The following is a 17,095-nucleotide window of genomic DNA, read 5'->3' as shown; positions in this document are numbered from 1 at the left end:
AGGAAACCTAGGACAGTAGCAAACCGAGAGTCTACAAAAGGAGTGGCCTGTCTTCACCCAAAATAACAAGGTCACAAAAGCTAAGGAAAGACCAAAGAACAGTTCTGGATTGAAGGAGGCTGGCAAGATAGGACAACTAGGAACAACATGTGCTCCTGGCTGGATTCTTTCTGCCAACATTATCAACACGGCTGCAGAAACTCGAATGGACACTCTGGTCAAAGTACGGAATTCTTTATTCTCCCTCTGTCTCCTCTCCCTTGCTCACACACTCGCTCTCTCAAATAAACAATTTTTAAAAATTAAAATTAAAATTTTTTTAAATTTCCAAAATAAATAAATAAATAAATAAATAATAAGTTAAATAAGTGGTACCAAAATAACTGCCTCCGTACCACGGAGGTACTTCCAAGCTATACAACCCTGGACAAGTTACTAAGAAATTGAGATGTCTTTGTTTCCTTGTTTATAAAATGGAGATAATATGAGTAGGTATCTTAATTATTATTGTATCAAATGAGATCAGGATATGAAACACTTTGTACTCAGAGAAAGGTACAGTTTGTATAATACGCTACCATCTGTGACTCTAAAAACAGATACATACTCGTGTACATACACATAAAATCTCTCTGAAAACAGGGGCACCGGACTGGCTTAGTCTTAGAAAGTGCAACTCTTGATCTCAGGGTGGTGAGCTGGAGCCTGTGGTAGGTGTAGAGACTATTTTAAAACAAAGAAATCTTGGGGTGCCTGGGTGGCTCAGTCAGTTAGGGGTCCGACTTCGGCTCGGGTCATGATCTCGCGGCCCGTGAGTTCGAGCCCCACGTCGGGCTCTGTGCTGACAGCTCGGAGCCTAGAGCCTGGAGCCTGTTTCAGGTTCTGTGTCTCCCTCTCTCTCTGGCCCTCCCCCGTTCATGCTCTGTCTCTCTCTGTCTCAAAAATAAATAAAGGTTAAAAAAAAAAAGAAATTGAAAAAAAAAATCTCTCTGAAAACAATGAAAAGAAGCTGGGAGCCAGGAGACAAGGTGGAAGGAAGACTTCACTGTACACCTTTTTGAAATTCTTTTACCAAATTAAGTACTATCTGTTGAGAAAATATTTTAAAATTACATTTAACACAGTCCCTGCCTTAAACATTCAATAAATATTTACTTACAATGAGCAAATTTAGAATTTACATTTATGACATGTCTAAATTTGTATTTTTTAAATATCAAGTAATGTTTTTAAGTAGTTACTTTTTATAACAACCTTTTAAGCAGGAGTATTATCATCCTTATTTTAAACATGAATTCAACTAAGTATAATCTCCCAAAGTCACTTGCCTATGAGCTCCCTGAGGACAAGGATAACTTCTATTTTTGTCTCGTAAAAGATCTCCATCCAGTGAGTGGGTCCCCCATGCCAGTACATAAGCAAGCTGTTTTAAAGCAAGACTGAGAAAGACACCACTCACCTGTCATTACAACTGAACGCTCTCAGCTGTAGTAAGCCATTAGCTTTGGAATTGTGTCCCAATGTGCCCTATATACCTCAACTATGTTAAGACGGTCTTTCCCTATGACACATCCCAACTATTATGTTGCCTTTCGGAGCAAAAGGATGACAAAATTTCTTAGCAGCTTGAGATATTTCAGGAAGTGGTTGAATTTGTGAATTCCTGCACAGCTTTCTGCACAGCTCTTTCTAGAGTGACAAAGTCTTCACTTTCACCAATCTCTCATCACTTATAAATAAATAAGAAAAAGTGCCACAGTTAAATATGTATATATAATACATATCCATTGTTTCTCCTGTATATTCTTTTTTTTTTTACTTTAATTTTTTAAATGTTCGTTTATTTTTTGAGACAATGCAAGAGACAGAGTGCAAGCAGCGGAGGGGCAGACACAGGAAGACACCGAATCTGAAGTGGGCTCCAGGCTCTGAGCTGTCGGCCCAGAGCTGGACGCGGGACTCGAACTCACGAACCGTGAGATCACGACCTGAGCTGAAGTCAGATGCTTAACTGACTGAAGCACTCAGGCGCCCCTCTCCTGTATATTCGATCATTTTAATCACTACACTACAATTTTTACTGAGTACTTATTTGATACAGTAGGCAGTGATAAAGATAAATTCATCCAGTAGATACTGTCTTATAACCTTTCTTTCATGGAGGCAAGGAAGGTTGGAGAGGTAAACAACAACAAACATACAAACAAAAAACAACCCTAGGTTTAGTGCCTCTCACTCCAATATGTGGTCTTAATACACATGGTTTAGAACAAGCAAAAGATTTCAAGGAACCTTTGTTACTGTTTTAGAACTCTATAAACTTCAGATAATATTTAAAATCAAATGGCAGGCCAGCTGGAGGCAGTGCACTAGGTCTGGGGTCACAGCACAACCCAGGCAAGTCCTGAACCAAGGTAACGTGCAGGTTCGGGGTCTGGCCTGCAACCCCAACCAGACTGGCTCTCAATAAAGATGGCAGGAGAGACACCCAGCTGGCTCAGTTGGTAGAGTATGAGACTCTTGATCTCTGAGTTCAAGCCCCATGTTGGGTGTGGAGATTACTTAAAAATAGTATCTTATGGTATCTTAAAAACAAACAAACAAATCAACCAACCAAAAGATGGCGGGCACCACGGCTCTGGATGGCTCTGGGTGGTCCTACCCATGTTCATCATCACCCTCCCTGTGGCCATGATCCACCACTATGTGTCCATCCAGCCCCAAAGTGACAAGAAGCTCACCCAGAAGAGTTCGAGCCCTCCACCAGGCTCTGTGCTGACAGCTAGGAGCCTGGGGCCTGCTTCAGATTGTGCATCTCCCTCTCTCTCCACCCATCCCTCACTAGTACTCTGTCTCATTCTCTCTCAAAAATAAATAAAAACATTAAAAAAATTGTTTTTAAAAATGAGAGGGGCACCTGGGTGACTCAGTCGGTTAAGCATCCAACTTCAGCTCAGATCATGATCTCACAGTTTGTGAGTTCAAGACCCACATCAGGCTCTGTGCTGACAGCTAGGAGCTTGGAGCCTGTTTCGGATTCTGTGTATCCCTCTCTCTCCGCCCATCTCTCACTAGTACTCTTGTCTTTCTCTAAAAAAAAAAACAACAAAGAAAAAACATTAAAAAAATTTTCTTAATAAAAGAATAAAAACAAAAAAAAGAAGCTCACCCAGGACCAAGTATTTGACAGCTGAAGTCCTAATTCAAAGCATAATCCTCAGAGATGAAAATTATATTCCCAAACAGTCCTTCTGACATGAAAATACTACTTCTAACCACCCAGAGTAAGGATTTTTCAAAAAAACTAAAGGGAAAATAGTACTACCTTCTCCTATGAATGATCCCACTATGCTCACAAACATGGTCAAAGGGAATTTAACAAATGTTCTCCCAATGATTCTTAGTGGTGAATGGATAAACATGACAGACATGCTTAGGCTTTGTTACAACCACAGACCTATTTCCACTGACCTTGTGTTTTTTTGTTTTTTTGTGTTTTTTTGAGAGAGAGAGAGATAAAGCATGAGCAGGGGACGGGGAGAGAGAGAGGGAGACACAGAATCCAAAGCAGGCTCCAGGTTCTGAGCTGTCAGCACAAAGCCTGATGCAGGGCTCAAACTCATGAACTGTGAGATCATGACCTGAGGTGAAGTTGGACGCTTAACCAACTGAACCACCCAGGCTCCCTGTCCACTGATCCTGTTTTAAGCCTATGCTACAGTAAAGAACTGAACTACTCACATTATCTGCATCCTGGTGAATTCCACATCCTGGTGCTTCTACTAAGCATTTGGGTTTTAGAGCATTTACTCTCTCCTTCTGGGCCAAGATAATGCCAATGACCAATCAAAAATAATACAGGCACAAATAAGTAACAATAATAAACTGATTACGTGTTACCACTAATAATAAAAAAAAAAAGAAGAAGGAGAAGGAGAAAGAGAAGAAGAAGAATGCAGGCACAAATGACTAGAGCAGCCACGGCCATGCCCACAGACAGCAACAAAGCTTTCAAAGCAAAGTGGAAAGTTTTGCAGCTAATGGATCACCAGTGGGCACTAGATGATGTCAAAGAGGAGCTCATGGCCAAAGATCTCCACTTTGAAGGCATGTTCAAAAAAGAATTGTACATCTGTATTTATTGAAGCAGGATTAGCTCTGTTGTGAACACACATTGTAGCCCTTAACCTTGTAAACTGAGCTGGGGCCTCTCAGAATAAAAAGGAGAACACAATGAGCTAGTGGACGTGCAGCAAGGATCATTCTTGTCTGAGCCAGGTTCCCTTTATGTTTGAAACTAGAGGAAATGACTGTATTCTGGGTGACTTACAGTGAAAGAATTATTTTTAAGATGTTTAAAAAATCCCTTCTGGTGATAACAGAAAGGAAAGGCAGAGAAAGGAGAAATCCAAGCTAGTGATAATATACAAAAAACTTAGCAAAAATTCAATCTTTGGAAGAAACATTGCCAATTATAATAATTATCACGTACAATCAGCCTGATATATAAACCACAGTAAACTCCTGTTTCCTTGGGATCCAAATATCCTGAATTTTTACATCTAATTTATGCACTAGTATTTTAATAACTTCCTTCACAAACGTAATCATTTTCATTAATGAAAATTTAGAAACTATGTATGAACAAAACAAGTATCTCTATATTGTTCACCGTGAGCCTACAGAATCACATAAAGAGCAAATGTATTAAAACTTTATCCAAACAAATTCTTTTTCAGAGTGAATATTCAGGGCAGGGACGTACTTAACAAACCTCCTATGTCTCTTCATACAGTCCAGGGAAAATTGGTGACCCTGGGGTACTGATGGATTCTCAAGTGCCTTCAGGAATGATCATCTATAGGTTAAATAATGGGATATTCTTCATGTGGAGTTCAGAATAGATCAAATCAACTGAAAAAAAGTCAATGTCTGGTAAGTCAACTGAACTTAAGACCCAGTTATCTGGCTAAGAGTTTACATATCATTATAAGAAGGTAGAGAGGGTAAATGTTGGCAGATACAAAGAGAAAGGATGTCCAGGAATAACTGCCTGGATTAAATGTCCTAGGAAAGTGGCAAGCTGCCATTTCTGTATCAACAGGTAAATGTAATTTGCATGTTGAGTACTGTAATTAAAAGTGAATTATTTTTGACTCTATAAATTAAACCACTTTGTTTTCTCTTTAAAAGACAAATCAGGGGCTCCTGGGTGGCTCAGTCCATTAAGCATCTGACTTTGGCTCAGGTCATGTTTTCACAGTCCATGAGTTCGAGTCCTGCATCGGGTTCTGTGCTGACAACTCAGAGCCTGGAGTCTGCTTCACATTCTGTGTCCCCCCCTCCCCCCCTCCCCGCCCACCCGCCGACCCCTCTCCCAAACTCAGACTCTGTCCCTCTCTCTCTCTCTCTCTCAAAAATAAATAAATATTAAAAAAAAATTAAAAGACAAATCAATTTTATAGAAGTAAAACAGGGGAGGTCAGAATAAAATCTGTGGATCCAATTAATGTCAATATGCTAGTTGTGATACTGTACTACAGTTTTACAAAATGTTACCATTGGAGAAAATGGGTAAAAGGTATAGGGATCTATCTTTTTAAATGTTTATTTATCTTTGAGAGAGAGACAGAGACAGAGAGCACGCACAAGTAGGGGAGGAGCAGAGAGAGAGAGACAGGATTTGAAGTAGGCTCTGTGCTGAGAGCGCAGAGCCCGATGTGGGGCTTGAACCCATAGACCATGAGATCACGACCTGAGCCGAAGTTGGATGCTTCGGTGCCCCTATTATTTTTTATAAGTACATATGAATCTATAATTATTTCAAAAATATTTTCTATTAAAAAATCAAGTTGAATTCCCTAATTATACACCCAAAAGAAATGTGTATACATACATGAACTCATACACACACACAAAAATGATCACAGGTGCATTATTTGTTATGACCCTGAACTTGAAAACCCAATGCCCATAAGCACAGTAGGAATAAATAAAGGTATAATTCTACAGTAGAATCCTAATCAGCAATGAAAAAGAACAAACCACTGCAATATCCACAACATGAAAGAATATAGACAGGGAATAAAAGACACCAAACATAAAACAATATAAACTGTGACACTCTCATTTGTAGGAGGCTCAGAAACAGAACAAATCTATAATCTTAAAGTCAACAGAACATGTACCTCTGGGGATGATGAAGAAAACAGTGATTAGGAGGCACAAGGAGAGGTTCTAGCATGCTATACAGTTCTAGATGGTGGTTATCCAAATATGTTCACTTACTAGAGTGACACCATATGGCTAAAACTTAGGAATATACAACTAGTGGGAAAATAAGCTCCAAAATATCATATACACAACTACCCTTGCATATGTAGTCAAATGATCTTCAATAAGCGATGCAATACCACTCACAATAGGGAAGGGGCACTCTCTTCAACAAATAATGCTGGGAAAACTGGATATCCACACACAAAAGAATGAAAAAGTACTCTTATCTTACATCATGGACAAAAATTAATTCAAATGGACTAAAGACCTAAACAAAAGACCCAAAACTATAAAACTCCTAGAAGAAAATATAGACGAAAAGCTTTAGGACATTGCTTTGATAATGCTTTCTTGGATATGACATCAAAAGCATAGGCAACAAAAGCAAAAATTGACAAATGGGACTACATCAAATTTAAAAACTTTTATGCACTGAAGAACAAGATCACCAAAGTTTTCACTTTCACCAACGTAATGACTGGGAGAAAAGATATGTAAATCACAAGGGTTAATATCCAGAATATATAAAGAACTCCTAAAATTCAACAAAAACATCAAATAACCTGATTATAAAACAAGCAATGGACTTAAGTAGACATTTATCTGAAGATAATCTCCAGATGGGCAGCAAGTATATGAAAAGATGGTGAATATGAGTAATCACTGGGGAAATGCAAATTAAAACCACAATAAGATCCTACCTCACACACACTAGGCTATTATAAAAACACACAAACAAAACAACCAAAACACACCACCATCGGGTGAAACCCAGAAAACCCAGAAAATAACAAATGCTGACAAGGATGTCGAGATATAGGAATACTTGTGGATTCTCAGGAAAGTAAAATGGTGTAACCACCAGCAATATCCATCTCCGGAATTCTTTACATCTTGTAAAACAAAAACTCTATGCACATTAACAATCTTTATTTGATTTAAAATGTCTCTTTCTTCTGATATTAATATGTAGCCACCTCTCTCTTTTGGTTAGTATTTTCATGGAGTATCTTTTTCCATCCTTTCACTTTCAACCTATTCGTGTCTAGATCTAAAGTCAGTCTCCTGTAAGTAAGTAAGTAAGTAAGTAAATAAATAAATAAATAAATAATAAAGTGAGTCTCCTATAGACAGCATATTTTTGGATCTTGTATTTTTATCCATTCTGCCAATCCTTGTCTTTTGATTTAAAAAGTTAATCCATTTACATTTAAAGTAATTACTGATGGGGCACCTGGGTGGCTCAGTCGGTTAAGCGTCCGACTTCAGCTCAGGTCACGATCTCGTGGTCTTTGAGTTTGAGCCCCGCGTTGGGCTCTGGGCTGATGGCTCAGAGCCCGGAGCCTGCTTCCGAGCTTCCGATTCTGTGTCTCCCTCTCTCTCTGTCCCTCCCCCATTCATGCTCTGCCTCTCTCTGTCTCAAAAATAAATAAACGTTAAAAAAAAAAAAATTAAAAAAAAATTACTGATGATCTGATGAGGAGGGACTTAACTCTCTCAAAATTAAAAACTTTCATACATCAAAGACATTATCAATATAGTGAAATGACAAGCTATGGAATGGGAGAAAATATTTGCAAATCAAATATCTAACAAAGGATTGATGTCCAGAATATAGAAAGAAATCCAACTTAAGAGCAAAAAGACAAACAATTCAATTAAAAATGGGCAGAGTCTGATTAGGTTTTTCTTCAAAGAAGATACAGAGGACCAGTAAGCACATGAAAAGACGCTCAACATCATTAGTCTTTAGGGAAATGCAAATCAGACCACAATGAGATACCACTTTACACCTGGCTAGAATGGCTATAATAGAAAAAAATAGTAAGTGCTGAAGACAATATGGAGAAACTAGAACTTACTGGTTCTACTGCTGATGGAAATGTAAAACGCTGCTGTGGAAAACGGTTTGGAGTTTCCATAAAAAGCACAGAATTGACATATGACTGAGCAATTCCACTCCTGGTATATAACCATATGCACTGAAAATAAGGACTCAGATACTTGTATGTCAATGTTCACTGCAATATTGTTCACAAATAGACAAAAGATGGAAACAGTCCAAGTGTCCACGGATGAATGGTTGAATGGACAAACAAAATGTGGTATATACATATAAGAGAGTATTATTCGGCCTTAAAAGGAAGGAAATTCTGATATATGCTACAACACGGATGAACCTTTAAGACATTATACTAACTGAAACAAGCCAGATACAAAAGGGCAGATATAGAATTATTCAATTTATATGTGCTGCCTAGAAGAGTCAAATTCATAGAGACAGAAAATACAACAGTGATTAACAGGGGCAATGGAGTTATTGTTTAATGGGTAAAGTTTGAGATCAGGCTGATGAAAAAGTTCTGAAAATAAGTAGCGATGATAATCATCTAACAGTGTGAATGTACTTAATGTCACTGAAGTGTACAGTTAAATATGGTTAAAATAATCAGTTTTATGTTATGTAGATTTTACCACAAGAAAAATTTTAAAAACCAACATTATGTTAAGTGGAAAGGATCCAGACACCAAAGGACAAATATTGTATGATTCTATTTATGTAAAGTACCTAGAATTAAGCAATTCCAGAGAGACAAAGCAGATTAAAAGTTATCAGAGGAAGAGTGAAGAGGTGGTAGTTACTGCCTAATGGTTACAGGGTTCTGCTTGGGGTGATGAAAAGTTTTAGAAACCGATATCGGCGTTAGTTGCACAACACTGTGAATGAAATTAATGCCACTGAATCGTACAACGAAAATGGTTAAATGGCAAATGTTATGTGCTATATATTTTGGCACAATAAAAAAATAATAAAGCTAGGTTTACATACCTATAATTAGTATCAGCCAAAAATTTACTTTCATCTGAATCACAGCAAAACAAAACAAGTGAAACCAAGAGTTCCAGGGTTAACTTGAATAATCTAGATTGGTGGCCTACACTATTGAAATCTATTGGACAATCATAAGTTTCTCCCTATTTTTATTCAGCGTAGCTAAAGGCAGTACATATTTCCCCTTTTTTCCAGGACCTGCTTTACTTTTGAATCTCATATGAATTTACAAAAAATTATTTTGACTTGGATAGCCTTTGTAGTTTTCACACTAATGGATCTTGTCCCAGCTTTTATTATGTAAGCAATTACACATGGTTACAAATAAAATTTTTTAAATATACTACACAGCAATGAAGATCACAAACTTTCAAAAGGGATGAAACAATGACTGGGATCCATTCATTTCTCTCTCAATCCAGCAATAATCAAGTGAAATACTTCAAAGATACAAAGGAAATTTTGTGAAGTCCTCTGGTGAAGGATTTTAGTCAGTTCATTTGTCTAAAGAATCTTCCTTAAGTTCATTTCCTATGTATTACTGAAAAGAGGACAGAAAATTTATGTTGTAATACACGAAAGAGAGAGAATGAATTACTAACAGAAAATGCACTTCTAGGGCACCTGGGTGGCTCAGTCAGTTAAGTGTCCGACCTTTGGTTTCAGCTCAGGTCATTATCTCACGTTCTCATGGGTTCAAGCCCTGCGCTGGGCTCTGTGCTGACAGTGCAGAGCCTGGATGGGATTCTCTCACTCTCTCCCTCTCTCTCTGCCCCTCCCCTACTCATGCTGTCTCTGTCTCTGTCTCTCTCTCTCAAAGTAAATAAACTTAAAAAAAAATTTTTTTTAATGTTTATTTATTTTTTTAAAAGAGAGAGACAGAGTGCAAGAGGGGGAGGGGCAGAGAGAGAGGGAGACACAGAATCTGAAGCAGGCTCCAGGCTCTGAGTTGTCAGCACAGAGCCCGACGCAGGGCTTGAAACCATGAACCATGAGATCATGACCTGAGCCGAAGTTGGACACTCAACCGACTGAGCCACCCAGGCGCCCCAATAAACTTTTAAAAAATAAAAAAGTAAAGAAAATGCACTTCCGGATTACTAATTCTATGCAAAGGATGGAGGACAGATGGTAGAAAAGAAGAGAACGGGAGTAATGACAGTAATGGAATAAAAATCATGATGGGAAGAAATTACACAAATTCTCTGTGAGTGGAAATCCCTTAATGATGTCATAAAAATGTAACAATAGGGATATGCTAAGGACCACCTGACCAGAAGCATTAAGATTTCAGAAGCTGCAAAATTAGGCCAGGTGATAAGATCAAAATAAGATGTGGAGGCTGAGATTTTGGAGAGGACAATAACCACTTTCTAAACAACAGTCTAACAGTGCAGAGAAACAGGATAGACCTGAATGGTGAACAGGGGGAAATGGTGCGGGTCCACAGCATTTGGATTAGAAAGAACCTAGTAAGGCAGAGGTGCCATCCAGGAGAGACTAACTTGATGGTTGCCAGAAAGGGTGTAACCCTGGCAGTCACCACTACCCAGGGTCCAAATTTCAGGTCTGCAGATCCAAACATAACTTATCCACGCTAGAATAAATCTCACTGCTACAGATTCTCAAAATTCCTTAGGTATCTTCATAATATTCATTTATTACGATTGCAATTATTTATTTGATGTCTTTGTTCATCTGTTAGACTATAATCTCCATAAGAAAAAGAACCATGGTGGGGCGCCTGGGTGGCTCAGTCGGTTCAGCATCTGACTTCAGCTCAGGTCATGATCTCACGGTTTGTGAGTTCGAGCCCCATGTCCGTGCATCGGGCTCCGTGCTGACAGCTCAGGGCCTGGAGCCTGCTTCGGACTCTGTGTCTCCCTCTCTCTCTGCTCCTCCCCTGCTCACACTCTGTCTCTCTCTCAAAAATAAATAAAAATTAAAAAAAAATGTTTTTAATAAAAAAAAAAAAAGAAAAGGGACCATCGTTGTCTTTTTCATGGCTGTATTCTAGAACATTGGATGCCTGGAACACAGTGAGATCTAGAGAGCCCTCACTCTGTCCTCCTTCCCTCCCATTTCCCCTCTCCCCCTCTCTTCCTCTCGGGCATGTATGCCACACCCATGCCCACAAGCAAACTAATAAATGAAAGTCCATTTGTTCATCCAGGGCATCTCACCTGGACAGTGTTAGAGATTAAATTCTGCCTCATTTGATTTCTAGCTTTCCCTAGGACTAACCACTTGAAACTACTCACGGAAAGAAAAGTCTTCTTCCTATAGATTTGTTCATTTCGTAAGTTAGAGGACAACCAAATTGTACTTTCTTTTAACCAATTCTGGTAAGAACTGGTATTAGTCAGGCTCTGAAGCTTTCAGGGGTACCCTCAGTACCCTGCTATCAAACCAAGTCTGCATTCTCAGTCTTTAAGGCAAGATTACTCTCTACCTTGTGTGACAATTACCTGTGCACAGATCTCATTCTCCCTTACAAGTCCAAGACATCATTTTTTTTAAGTTTATTTATTTTGAGAGAGAGACACCGAGAGAGAGAGAGAGAGAGAGAGAGAGGGAGAGAGAGAGACAGAGACACAGAGTGAGAGAAAAACCCAAGCAGGCTCCGCCCATCACTGCGAAGCCCGTTGTCATGGGGCTCAAACCCACGAACTATGAGATCATGACCTGAGCCAAAATCAAGAGTCAGACGTTGAACCGACCGAATCAACCAGGTGCCCCCAGGTCCAAGACATCTAATTCACCTTTACATCTTCAGAGCATCTGCCACTTAGCACCCAAAAGATGCTACAAGGAACAAATACATTTTATTATTTTTTTAAATAAGTTTACTATTAATAAAAATAACCTCAATCAACCAACCAATGGTCCTTAACATTCAGCTCTTTATAAGTCTTCATATGCATTACCTGTATTAATTGTCCTAATTCTGTGGAGTAGGTACTGTTATCTCTATTTTACAGATGGGAAAGGGCCTTTGCAGAGCTATTTGCCCACAGTTACACAACTATTAGGTAAAGCACAAAACTGAACCAAACACTTGGCCCCCAAAGCCAGCATCCAGACATTACAATTATATTTCATACACACAAAGAACAAAATTTCCTTTAAAAAAACAAAAAACAAAAAAACACTGTTATGAAAATGAAAAGGCAAAATACAGATGGGGAGAAAAAAGTCATGATACGTATAAGGTTAACCCTTACACGATGTGGGGGTTGGGGTGCTGTCAAACCCATCCCCCACACAGCTGAAAATCTGTATATAATTTTGGACTCTCCAAATACTTAACTACTAATAGCCTACTGTTCACCAGAAGCTTTACCAATAAGATAGTCAATTAACACATAATCTGTATGTTATATGTATTATACACTGTGTTCTTACAAAGCACAAACTAGAGAAAAGAAAGTGTATTAAGAAGATCATGGGGTGCCTGGCTGGCTCACTCAGTAGAGCTTGTGACTCTTGATCTCAGGGTCATGAGTTCAAGACCCACACTGGGCATGCAGCCTACTTCAAAAAAAAAAAAAAAAAAAAGATCATAAGAGAAATTACTATATAAAAAAAAAAAAAAAAAAAACAACCATGTGTAAATGGACCCATGCAATTCAAATCCGTTATTCAAAGGTCAACTGTATCTGAAAGGACTTGCATCCAGAATGTATGAAGAATGTTTTTAAGTCAATAAGAAAACAATCCAATTATAAATAGGCAAGATTGAACAGACACCTTACAAAAACCCATACAAATGGCCAATCACACCCTGATGACACTCAAAATCATTAGTCATCAAGGAAATGTAAGTTAAAACCACAAATTCTATACTAGCACACACCCATTAGAATGGTTAAAGTAAAATGACAAATACCATGTGTCAATGAGGGTGTGGAGAAACTGGAAAATTCATACATTGCTGGTGGGAACATAAAGTGATATAGACAGTTTGAGAAAAGGCCTGACGTTGCTTAAAAAGTTAAAAAAAAAAAAAAAAGTATGACCCAGCAATCTCACTTTTTATTTAACCAAGAGGAAAGAAAATACGTGTCCACACAAAGCCTGGTACATGAACTCTCACAGCAGTTTTATTCACAATAGCCAAAAAATGGAAACAACCCAAATTTCAATCAACAGGTGAACAGATAAATTTCAGTACAATCATACAATGAAATGAACACATAAAATTAAAATAAGATAAAAAGCAATAAATAGGAACTGCTGATACAGAAGAAAAACACAGATATGTGTATGTGTATGTGTATGAAGCCAAAGACACTAGACACAAAAAAGTGATACCGCTGTTCTAGAATGTTAGAAATCAAATCAATGGTTGTACAAGAACAGAGTGACAGATACATTCTATATACTGTGATGGTGATTTCACAGGTGAGACATTTGTCAAAACTCACTGAACTCTACATATAAAATCTGTACATTTTTTATAATGGTTATTCATTCTTGAGAGAGAGGGAGAGAGGGAGAGAGGGAGAGAGGGAGAGAGCGGGAGAGAGAGAGAGGATGAGCAGGGAGGGGCAGAGGGAGAGAAGGACACAGAATCCAAAACAGGCTCCAAGCTCTGAGCTGTCAGCACAGAGCCCGACGCAGGGCTTGAACTCACAAGCCGTGAGATCATGACCTGAACCAAAGTTGGATGTTTAAACGACTGAGCCACCCAGAAGCCCCTATATTCTGTAATTTTATTCTATGTACATTCGATCTCCTTCCCTTAGGAGAGGGGGAAAAAAAAACCTAGAAAAATATTAATAACCCAAATGTTTATCAATAGGAGACTGCTTAAACAAATTCTAGTCCATACAACAAATTCTATAAATAGGGAAGTATTCCAGGAAGGGATATGTAAAGATTCTGAAGATTTACACTTAAGTGAGAAAGGCAAAGCACAGATCAATGAGGATGTTATGTTAGCTTTGGGGTAAAAAGAGTGGGAGTGACCACATTTACTTTTGCTTGTATATGCAAAACAAAACTCTGGAAGGATACACAAACAACGGTAGTTAAATTTAAGAGGCAGTAGAACTGGGCAGATGGAAAGAAGGCTTTTTTCACAGTGTACCTGTATACCCTATTTAAAAAAAAAATTACCTGGGCACCAGAAAAAGGTACCTGCTCTAAACTTCATCACATTCCCAATCATTCCAAATTAGATCTAAAATGTGAAAGAAGGTAGCATAAAACAGACCTAATTCCATACTCAGCAGCCTGGGGCAAATCCTAATGTAATAGGCCTACACAGATCAGGGGTGCCCCGGGTGGCTCATTCGGTTGAGCGTCTGACTTCAGTTCAGGTCATGATCTCAAGGTTCGTGGGTTTGAGCTCTGTGTTGGGCTCTGTGCTGACAGCTCAGAGCCTGGAGCCTCCTTCAGATTCTGTGTCTCCTCTCTCTGCCCCTCCCCAACTCACTCTGTCTCTCAAAAATAAATAAATGTAAAAAAAAACCACACACACAAAAAAACCCAGATCAATTAATAGATACTATAATTTCGTTAAAGAATACTATGATTGGGGCATCCAGCTGGCTCCGTTGGAGCATGCGTCTCAAACTATAATTCTATTTCCCTATTTATTTGTACATATTTGTATATATTGGTATATGCACAGAAGATGTAGAACAATTCAAACAAATTCTTGGAATTGAAAGTTTTACTTTCTTCCATTCTGTGTTACTTTTCCCTCCAACCTTTTCTTGACTTCTTGGCCAAAATAATCTACTTGAAAAATAAAGTGCTTTCTTGTTGGGATGAGCACTGGGTGTTGTATATAAGCCAGTTTGACAATAAATTATAGTAAAAGAAAAAGAAAAAGAAAGTGCTTTAATGTCACCCCCATCTTAAAAGGCTTCAGTGGTTTTCCAATACATTTAGGATCAAATTCTACCTACCCTGCCTGGCCCGGCTCCCACCCACCTCTCTGGCCATTCTTGCCCTTCATTCACTACCCCAAAGGCCACAGCTGCTTTCGGTCCCCCTGACGGACCAAACTCTCACTTGCCTCTGCAAATACTGTGGGAATGCTCTTTTCTCTAGTCTTCCCAACTAGTTCCTTCTCCTCAGCTCAGTTACCTCACAGAAGTTACCTCACAGAAGCTTTCCAGAAAGCTCTTATTAAAGTACATCTCCCCACCACCCCCAATTTTCTTTCTCAACTCCTATTTGGTTTCCTTCAAAGAAAACACCATCATTGAACCTTTGTCTCCTTTGGTTTTGTCTCCCGTGGAAGAGGAGCTTCAAGAGGACAGAACCGTGTTTACTTTTATATGCCACCAGGACCTAGTACCACAGCACCTGACAGTCAGCACCTACACTGTGGAACGAGTAAAATGCTATCCCATCTGTAGGCAAGTCCTAAGGTAGTATTCCCACTCATGACCACGGTCACTAAAAAATACATACAAAACCTCAAAATATCACAATGTGTTATTTTAAGTTATTCTTTTCAGTAATGGTTATTTATACATAAGACAATGGCACCCAAACTTTTCTTACCTGTGATACATGGCACGAAAATTAGAATACTGACTGAAACCAAGGCTCACAAAATCATACCGACCCTTGCGAAGGGAGTTGTACTTTGTTATTTTCTAGCCCAAGTCATAAGACAGTATAACCATTTTTCTGTGACTTTTCTATACTACTAAACAGCGCAAAGACAAAGATGTGTACTACTGCAAGGTTCTGGGTTTTCATTAATGATTTCAGTAAGTCAAACCCATACCACTAATTCAAAAATGCAAAATTAATGTTAGGGGACAGATAATTCAATTACATTACCAATTCTAAATCATCACAAACTCCAGAATAACATTATAAACATATTCATTTAAAAAAAAAAAAAAAAGCAACCTACAGACACAGGATATTCAGATTAGGGACCTCTTTCTAAGGAGAAGCCCCGAGGTATTTCAATTATAAGAAGGATGAGAGCCGATACAGGTCCTCCCACCTCATCTAATAGCAATCCTATTCTTCCAGACCTGCAGGCCAAAAACTTTGGTGCCATCTTTGACTTCTCTCACTCCTCAAATCCACTGCATCATCAAATCCTATTGGCTCTACCATCAAAATACATCCCAAATCTGATACTTCTCACCATCCCCCATTGCCACCAGCCTGGTGCAAGCTACCACCCCTTGCCCAAATTACTACAATAGCCTCCTTCCTAACTGGACTCCTCAATGTGGCTTTTGCCCTCCTTCAGTCTCTTCTAAACATTGCAGAGGGATACTGTTAAACCATGAAGTCACATCATGTCACTCCTCTGCTCCAGTTTGAGTTCCTCTCCTAAAAGTCAAAATCTTTCATGAAGCCTACAGAGCTGTGCTTGATCTGCCCTCACCTGATCATACAGACCTCACCTACTACTCTCCAGCCACTACAGCCTCCCTCACTTGTCCTCCCAACACTAGACACACTCCCACCTCAAGGCCTTTGAACTTGCTCCCTCTGCCACTCCCACTCTTCCTGCAGATATCCACATGGCTAGCTCCCTTAAACTTCCTTCTGGCCTTTACTCTAGTCACTCTCTTAATAAAACCAACTCTGGCCATCATACCTAAAATTTCAACCCCTCACCCTCACACCTTCATTCCATATACATCCACAGTCCTCTTCTCTGCTTTATTTTTCTTCTTAGAACCTACCACTACCTAACACAGCACACATTGTATTTACTCTGCTTATTGTCCACTCCCCATCGACTAATCTGCATGAGGGCATAAATAGGGCATATCCACTGCTGTCTCCTCAGCACCTACAACAGTATCTGGCACATAACAGACACCTGATAAATATTTGAATGAGAAAATAAATGAATGAACAGGCTTGGAATGAGCAAGATAATAGGAACAGAGAAGACAGATCAGGTAAGTAAGAAGAGTTAATTGCAGGTAAAGATCTGTGGCTCAAACTTCACCTGTGATGTTTCTGGCTCCATCAACATGTGGGAACCCG

At 39.0% G+C, this 17,095-nt stretch overlaps 2 protein-coding genes across 3 annotated transcripts in view; both read right to left on the bottom strand.

The window, feature by feature from the left end:
• NIP7 (nucleolar pre-rRNA processing protein NIP7) overlaps positions 1 to 17,095 on the bottom strand; it is a 91,945-nt gene that overhangs the window by 308 nt on the left and 74,542 nt on the right. The window lies entirely within an intron of this gene.
• Positions 1 to 17,095, bottom strand: part of LOC125916301 (cytochrome b5 type B) — a 37,464-nt gene that overhangs the window by 17,888 nt on the left and 2,481 nt on the right. The gene's annotated exons all lie outside the window — the stretch shown is intronic.

This window comes from Panthera uncia (genome assembly GCF_023721935.1).
Source record: "Panthera uncia isolate 11264 chromosome E2 unlocalized genomic scaffold, Puncia_PCG_1.0 HiC_scaffold_20, whole genome shotgun sequence".
Classification (NCBI taxonomy): Eukaryota; Metazoa; Chordata; class Mammalia; order Carnivora; family Felidae; genus Panthera; species Panthera uncia.
Note: the sequence above shows the minus strand (reverse complement) of the source record. Positions and strands in the feature narration are given on the sequence as shown.